This window comes from Pteropus alecto, unplaced genomic scaffold, assembly GCF_000325575.1.
Source record: "Pteropus alecto unplaced genomic scaffold, ASM32557v1 scaffold467, whole genome shotgun sequence".
In the NCBI taxonomy this organism is placed as follows: domain Eukaryota; kingdom Metazoa; phylum Chordata; class Mammalia; order Chiroptera; family Pteropodidae; genus Pteropus; species Pteropus alecto.
In genome coordinates this window covers 182,471-191,445 of record NW_006439722.1, presented here as the reverse complement: position 1 = coordinate 191,445, position 8,975 = coordinate 182,471, and the positions used below count along the sequence as shown (strand labels likewise).

Genomic DNA, 8,975 nt, shown 5'->3' with positions numbered 1-8,975 from the left:
CATGGTTTATTTAACTCAGCTAATAAACTGTGAAAAGCTTCACTCTTTAGCATTAAAAGTCATAAATATTTGCTACCACTCACCTGGTGACTTTAACCCTGAGCATTAAAATTTAATGGTGTAAAGTCTAAATAGGAAAGAAAGAAAGAAAGAAAAAAAATAAAAAAACCTAAGAGACAGATGAGAGCTAGCCTTTCAACCTCAAATTTAAAAAGAAAAGCCAACATTAAAATCCTTCACATATGAAGATTTGCATATGAAGTGATGTTTTTAAAATGTCTTTTACTAAGGGATAAATAGAAAATGTGAAAGGTTAAATAATTTACCCTAAGAATTTAATTTATAAAGACAGCTCTGTAATTGATCCAGTTGCTCTGAATTTTCATGTCTCCAAGCAGAAGATTGTATGTGTGTGTGTGTGTGTGTGTGTGTGTGTGTGTGTATTGATATATCAGCACAACCCAAAGCTCATATGTATGTCATTAACATCTATAATAGTAATGATGAGATGATACTTATCAAAATACTTAGGAAAGCTAAGTAAGCAATAATACGGATTCTCCAGGAGCTAAGAGGTGACTGAAAAAAAAGTATGTCAAATTTTATTATAGGAAATATTCCTAAAATGTCTAAAGCCATGGAGGCAGATTAGTGGCTTCTTTTTAGCAAAATCACATCAAACTCAGGTCTTGCAAGTTTTCAGTGTCATTATCCTGAACATTAATTAATATTTAGCATCCAGTTGGAAATGTAGCAAGAAGGGTTGCAAGAAATTGTTTTTAGTGGGTCAAGAATATCTCTGATCAAGTCCCCAACTTGGATTAGTTTGATTCAATATTAATGATATTTATCAAACACCTACTATTTTTTAAAGTTCTGTCACAGAGAAAATATAAAGCATTTTGAATAATTTTTGTGACCCCGACATTTTTTAATAGTATCATTTTGTTTATATAATAATTTATGACATATTTAACCCCTTGAAACCATAAGGGGAAAATAAAACATCAAAAAGAATGACATTTTTAATATAGATATAACTGGGCCATTTTGGAGCTCTGATGATAAAGGAAAAGAATGCTTAACATAATGTGATAGTTTTCATAAACTTTGGGAAATAAAAATTTTGCATACCTATAAAGTATAGCTATGATGTAGTGACTAGAAACTTTAGATAAGAATATGATTCAACATTAATTGGCACTTCAGAAATAATATTATAGTCACATACTCATGGATAACCTAAAAGAGCAAATTAAATGAGAACTATTTAAAATGCATAGTAAGCAAGCCCAAAAACCTTTTGCAAGATTCTAATGACTTTCCTTCCTTCCTTCCTTCCTTCCTTCCTTCCTTCCTTCCATCCTTCCTTCCTTCCTTCCTTCTTTCCTTCCTTCTCTCTCTCTCTCCTTCTTTTCTTTTTTAATTATAAGAGGGTAGAAGAGGTACCGTATAACCAAAAAAGAATACAAGAATGTGACGAAAATACAAAAGAAGGTCAGGATGATTTGAGCTCAAAATAAGCTGTGGCCTGTGAGAATAAGAAAGATGGTTCTTCAGGCAATATTTGTGGAGGTGGGTAAATAGAAAAGGGAGTGTAACATGTTTGAGGCAGATGTTATTATAATAAAAGTCAAAGAAAAAGGAGTTTATCCTACTCTAATTTTTCTTCTGTTTCCATCATCAAGTAGAGTACTCTTCAAACTTGAGAGTGAGATAAATATAAAAAAGAGAATAAAATATCTAAATCAGGTATTGCAAGGTTTGATGTCTATGGGCATCTGAAAGATAACATAAATTAGAGAGACATACAGGATATAAAAAAATGGGGAGAGTGTGGAAATACCGAGAACTAAGGAGCACATCTTTATCTAAAAAAATTTCTGCTCCATTATAAAAAATAAAGATATATTGTGTGGAGAAAATGCTGTTCAGCAACTGCTTCTTTTCTGTTCTTTTATGTCAAAACTTCTAGAAATACTTGTCTGGACTTTCAATTTTGGCATTGTAGTGTATAAAATGCCCTGAAAAAAAATATATATCCCAATACATAACATCCACGAATACTGAATGCATTATAGCAGACATTTGGGTTTTTTTATTTGTTTAGTTAGTCTATTTGGTTTTACTTTATTTGTTTGTTTGTTATTGTTATTGTTTAAATCACTGTTTACTGCTCAAGAAAGTAAGAAATCTCAGTGGTCACAGATTAGAAAGGGAGCTATAAGCCAGCAGTAAATCAAAATATATTTGAAGCTATTCTGGTTCCTATGCAGACACTGATAACTACGATCATATTTTAGTGGTTGCTCAGACATCAGGAGAATTTATACATCTATCTAAAACTTGAACCCATCCAATGAAATTCTCAGTGAAAAGATTGGATGGAAAAATTATCATATTGTCAAAGGGAGACAACAGTCACCAAACTATCCTAAAATGAGCTCTTGGTTCAAAAAGGTGTCATTTGAGGATTAAGAAGCATTCACCTGTCCTCACATAGATATCCATTTATCTTTGTGTAGTCATGGATATCCCCAGATAAATGTTAACTTAGAATGGCCTGCAAAGGAAAAGTGGTGCTCAGCCAAACAAATGAACTAAAGTATTAGAATAAAGATCTCAGAAAAAGACACAAATGTTCATGTATCTGACATTGCAGACCATTGTTTGAAGAATGAAAAATTTAATAAAAGCTACTGGGATAATATAATATAATTGATTCTTACCTCACACCATGTAAACAACTCAATTACAGGTGAATTAAATATTAGCTATGGCAAAGAAACTTGAAACTCTTAGAATAAAACATGTAATAATATATTAATATCTTCTATAAAGAAGATTTTTGACACAAAATACTTAAATTGTCACATCATGTAGACAATTCAATTACAGGTAAATTAAATGTTAGCTATGACAAGGAAACAAAACTTTTAGAATAAAACATGAAACGGTGGGAGGGGGGAGGTAGACAGGGTAAAGGGGGTCAAATATGTGGTGACAGAAAGAAATCTAACTATGGGAGGCGAGTACACAGTGTAAATATATATATGCCTTACTGTTAAAGTGTACAGCTGAAACATTGGATTTCATTAACCAATGTCACACAAAATACTAAAACTATAATGTAAGTATTGTTAAATTGACTACAAAATAAAAACTTGATAACTGAAAAAATTAAAATACAATTATATTCTAAGAAAGATAATTACAATAAATTTAACCAATGTTAATATAAAATATAATATATAAATAAAAACTGAAAGCAACAATTTAAAAACAAAGAGCATAAGACATGTGCAAAAGAAAAAACAGACAAACCACAAAAGAGGGTAATTGAATTGCCAATAAATATTGGTAAAGATGATCACCTTCACTATTAAACATTAATTGTCAACTAGAAAACATAAAATGATACTTTTTTTATGCTTATCAAATTTTTTTAATTGTAAAAATTATAAGAATTGTCATGAGGTGTACCACAACATAACTACTATACTTGACTAGAGGAAATAGAAATTGGTACAGTCAATACTACCTAAAATTGGGAAGAACTGCAAATGTGAAAATGTATAGCAAATACTAGCAAATGTGAAAATTTGTACGTATCAGGACACAATAATCTAAATACATAGCCTAAAGAAAATTTCATACATGTGCATAAGCTGACATTTACAAAAAAACTTTTAATATTAAAAAACCAGAAACAACAAAAATATCAAGCAAAAAAAGAATTAATAATGGATGTGGTATATTTAATTTTAATAATTAACTATGGTTACAATTAACATTAATAAACTAGAGACACACATGCCAATTTTGGTACATTTTTTATATATTTGAATAGAATATATCTGAATGGAAAAAGATTCACAAAAATATATACAATATATTTACCTTGCAACAGTTTAAAATCATTTATAAAAGACTTTGTATTTTTTTAATTTTGTGTCACAAGATTATAAACTAAAGCACAGGAGTGGTTAAGATGTCATGATATGAATTACACCTAGTATGCAAGGAAGCAATCTAAACAATGGAAGATATTACAAAGTTCTATAAATTTTAATGTTTATTGAATTAGGTTAATTATGTGGGTATGTATTGTATTACTTTGTACATATTCACATTTAATCAAATTGCAGTAAATACATTGTTAAAAAGAATAATTTAACCTTCCAATCTTCATTCTAATGTTTAGTTACCATCTCTATATTGAAATTATGTTTAAAATCACAAATGTTCTCTTAATTTCTAAATCAAAACCTAACATGAGTGTTCAGCTGAATTTCCTTGGTAGTTTGTACATGATTGCTTCCTTCCAGACTCTTTGTTATATAAAAATGCATTTAAATACAAAACATTACCTTTTATAGAAAATTGTGTGTGTGTTAACATACTTTTCAGTGTTTTTCTTCCTTTCCATATTTTTCCTCACTGGAATTCCAAGAATATGAATGTTAGATTACTTATTGCTATTCTTTATTTTCCCCCCATACCAAACTTTTAAATTTCTTGTATTTCATTTTTGACTTTTTTTCCTGTGTCTTTTTTGCTTTGTTTTTAGATCTACATGCTCCATTAGTTTCTTTTTAATAATTTCCATTTCTTACTACATTATGTTCATTTTTTTAAAAATCCTTCAATATGTCTACAATAAACTTTTAAAGTATATATATTTTAATTCTATCTATTAAGGCATGACTTTTCTGGAGACGCTACTGAATGCCACAAATGTTCAATGGCATCTTTCCACTCTGGCTGACAGCACAATCTCTATATCGTGCTCATCAAACAAGCATCTTTTTTTTTTAAGTTGTCAGAATAACAGATGTTGTAAAAGATGTGCAGCAATCAACTGTTATATCCCCTCAGTGGAAATGTAAACTAGTGAGCTCTGAAAATTGGTCAGTTCACAGCTCCCTGGTAGTGGTTCTTTCTCCCTTAATTATTTGCCTGGCCCTATGTAGTTGACCCCAAACATGTACACCTTAGTATTCAAATAAAAGCCCCTCAGGAACTCTAAGCAGATTTCTGAAGCCTTGATGATAGTCTGCCCTGTAAAATCTACTCACTTCAACCTTCCTCTGTCTGTCTCCTGAACTCAGCAAGATCGCCATACATGCTTCTCCATGGTCTTGATAAAAATGTTATTCTAGGAACTGGTATAATAACAGGGAACTTAATTTGTTTGCCTTATCATCTTAGGCATCATAGACTGTGCTTCCTGGTATACATTACCTAAAAACAATCATTTCACATTTTTTGAGTCGTTTAGTTTTTTTGAGTAGAAGGACAGTCCAACACCATTTACTCCATTTTGGCTACTCATTGCTTTTTAAATAAATAGCCTAATATCATTTAAAAGCCTGTTTAATAAAAAGAAAGCAGTCCCAATAACACATTTTAGAATTGACTTAATATTTATTGCAAGTTATATATCCCCAGTTGCATTGGCAACATAAAACAGTAAAATCTCCCCAAAGGAATTTGTAGGTAATTAAAAAGAATTACATAATAATAAAGTATATTGAGTATACTATATAATCCCTAAATAAAGTTACATTAAATCATATGTGTAAATATATTTGTTAACCTAGATTTTCTTAATTAAAAAAAAGACTGCACTGTCTGCTGCTTATGAATCAAATAAATTTGTAAACCTCTTGAGCAAATGTTTCTTTTGATTTTTACCTATGTCTGATTCACATCTGCCAAAAATTATAATAAACTTCTGATTTTGATGGAATTCAGCTAAAAGAGTATTAATACCTTTAAGAAACCCATATTATTTTAACAATCAAGATGCATATGAAGTCTATATTCGAATTTCTTTAAAAATTTCAAGAATATTTACTTTTTGAATGATTATTTCTAAAAGTTAATTAGGAATGCTAGCCCTTGATCCTAATTCTTTGATATTACTAATTTAACTGGAAGAAACTAGTAGACTAGTGATCAACAGGAATGAAGAATAGACTCAAAGCTTCGATCAACATACAAATATACTTTACTCCCATGAAGCCAATGATCACAACTAATATTTATTGTTTAGATATAGCAGGAACTCTTCTGAGTCCTCTATACAATTTTTAAAAATCCTTGTAATCTGCCTTAAGGTAACCTCTATTTCTAACCTGATTTTATTGATGTAATTATAAGGGCTCAGAAAAATTTTTGTCCAAGGACAAAAGACTAGATAAAACTAAAATTCAAACCCTGACAGATGGATTTCATCTTGTGAATCAACTAGATGTCACCACTCATTTTACCACAAAGAAATGTCTAGTAACATTTACCATGGTGTCCTTTGCCTATAGACTTACAAGAAAGTAAAGATTGGAGTAAACAAGTCATTTAATATTTTGGAAATAAATGTGCAACTCGATTATAATTTTCTTGTTTCTTCCTCTTGATTTCAAAGATAAAATCTTACTATCCAATATGGATGCCTTTTCAGGAATTTATACCAATTCTCCAGTGTACTTGGGATTCCTTTTCCATCTATCTTAGAAGAAAGGAATCCATTAAAATTCTTCAATTAAAATTGCAGTAAAGTATAATTATTTAAAAATATGTACCTTGCTCATACAGATAATTTGATTAATGTAGATTAACTTATTAACAAGTATACTTTATCTTTCCATTTGCAGGCATGTTTTAATGAGATCCTTTGGCGACAAAATGAAATTATTAAACTCAATAAATTTCAACAACGACAATGCACATTTAGACGTGTGAGATGATCTCTATTAATCATATTATTTATTTGATAAATATTTGAGATCTTTTAATATACTAACGTATTTCATACTTACTATGCCTATTAGTGGAGGCTCTGTGCAGCATCAACTACACATTTTTTAAAGTTTAGTACTTTTATATTTGTATTTTAGTAGATTAGTGTTGGGGAAGGTCATTGAGAGGACGTGACCAATAGTTGACCTGGGAGCTGGACCCAGGTAATGAGAGGCTCCTCACTCCCTCCTCTGTCCTTGGATTGTATTTCTTCCTACCTCCCCAGAGCAAAGTCGTTTTCAAGGATGCAGCTTTGAGAGAGCAATGCCTTGTTGAGACCATCTGGATGACATACATGACTGAACCTAGTTAAGGCCTTTGTATCAATATTTAGAGTCCTAGGGGGGCAAATATGGAGATCCATTCATCTTTTAGATGCCCAAGACACATGTTGTATGTAAGCAACCTTGCTTATCACACCTGCCAGCTACCAATCTGAAATGATTTGCCTCTTTCTTCAGTCTCTCATTGCCCTCCACATTCAGAGGCCAATTTCGTTTTTTTGTTTGTTTTTTTTGTTTGTTTTTGAGATGAGGCAACCCTTGGTTGACCTCACAGATTGCAAGGACCTTGTTAGCTTACAATCCCTTATTTTTTTATTTTTTACGCCTACAGCACCTGATCTTCTTAGATGGTCTCCCATCCAAGTACTAACCAGGCCTAACCCTGCTTAGCTTCCGAAATCAGACAGGATCGGATTTGTTCAGGGTAGCATAGCCATAGACTCAGAGGCCAGTTTCAGATTTACTCAGGGAAGCTCTCAACTTTGTGAACCAACAATTAATATTTTAGGGTTTACATACTAGTATTTTTCTTCTTTAATTTTTTGATATAAAAAATGAAGCCATCTGAGTCTAGAATTTTCTTCCTAGAAAATTGTTTAACTACAAATTATTTTATTTAATATGTACAAGATGTTTAGGTTACTTATTTATCATTGAGTGAGTTTTGGCAGTTTGTTTCTTTCTAGGTGTTTTTTCAACTAAAGTAAACTCTTCAATTTATTATCATAAAACTATTCATAATATTCACTTTTATCTCTCTCATTTCTCATATTTGTAGTTTCTTAATTTCACTATCTCTATCTGATGAATCTTTCTAGTCTTATTAATCTGAAAAAACTGACTTTTGGCTGATTTGATTTCCTTTATTATCTTATGTTTTTCATTTTATTAATTCATAATCTTATTTATTTTTCATTTCTTTTGCTCATCTTGTGTTTAATTTTTTTCTTTTTAATTTTTTATATTAAGTTTATTGGGGTAACATTGGTTAATACAATCATAATTTTCGGGTGTACACTATCATTTGCCATCTGTATATTCTATTGTGTGTTTACCACCTAAAGTCCAGTTTCCTTCAGGTGCCATATATTTGATCCCCTTTACCCCCTTTACCCTCCCCCCTATATTTGACCATCTTTAACCCGTCTACCTCCCCTGCTCCTCCCCCACCCCACTAGTAACCACTACTCTATAGTCCTCTGGTAACCTCTAGTCTATAGTCTATGTCCATGAGTCTCTGTTTGTTTGTTCTGCTCATTTGTTGCTTTTAGGTTTATATCTCATGTATAAGTGATATCATGTGATTTTCAACTTTTTCTGTCTGGCTTATTTCGCTTAGCATGATTATCTCAAGCAGACTTTTTTTCTTGTCATTATTCTCAACAATACAGTATAACAACTATTTATATAACATTTACATTGTATTAGGTGTTATAAGTAATCTGGAGATGATTTAAAGTATACCGGAGGATATGCATAGGTTATATGCAAATACTATGCTATTTTATATAAAGGGACTTGAACACCTGAGGATTTGGGGTTCTCAGGGGATCCTGAAACTAATCCCTGGTGGATACCAAGGGATGACTGTATATATAATTGTTCCAATTCATCACAAAATATTCCACAATGCATTTAGTCAGTTCATTAGTGATAAAGATTTAGGTGGTTTCCAACTTATACTTATTGTAAACAATGCTTCACGAAGGCCCTTTATGTATATCTTTATGTGTTTGTCCAATTCATTCACTGGGATAAATTCCCAGAAGTTGAATTTCTGGGCCAAAGGATATGCATGTTTAAAATTTCAATATCTTGTATATTGCCAAATTACCTTCCAGAGAAGCTGAACCAATTTATACTCTTACTGTCTATGAGAGAGTCCATTGT

The 8,975-nt window shown here is 31.2% G+C and overlaps 1 pseudogene; it reads right to left on the bottom strand.

Annotated features, from left to right (window-relative positions):
- Positions 1-7,407: 7,407 nt before the first annotated feature.
- On the bottom strand, positions 7,408-7,526 carry LOC112483927 (annotated as a pseudogene).
- Positions 7,527-8,975: the final 1,449 nt, after the last annotated feature.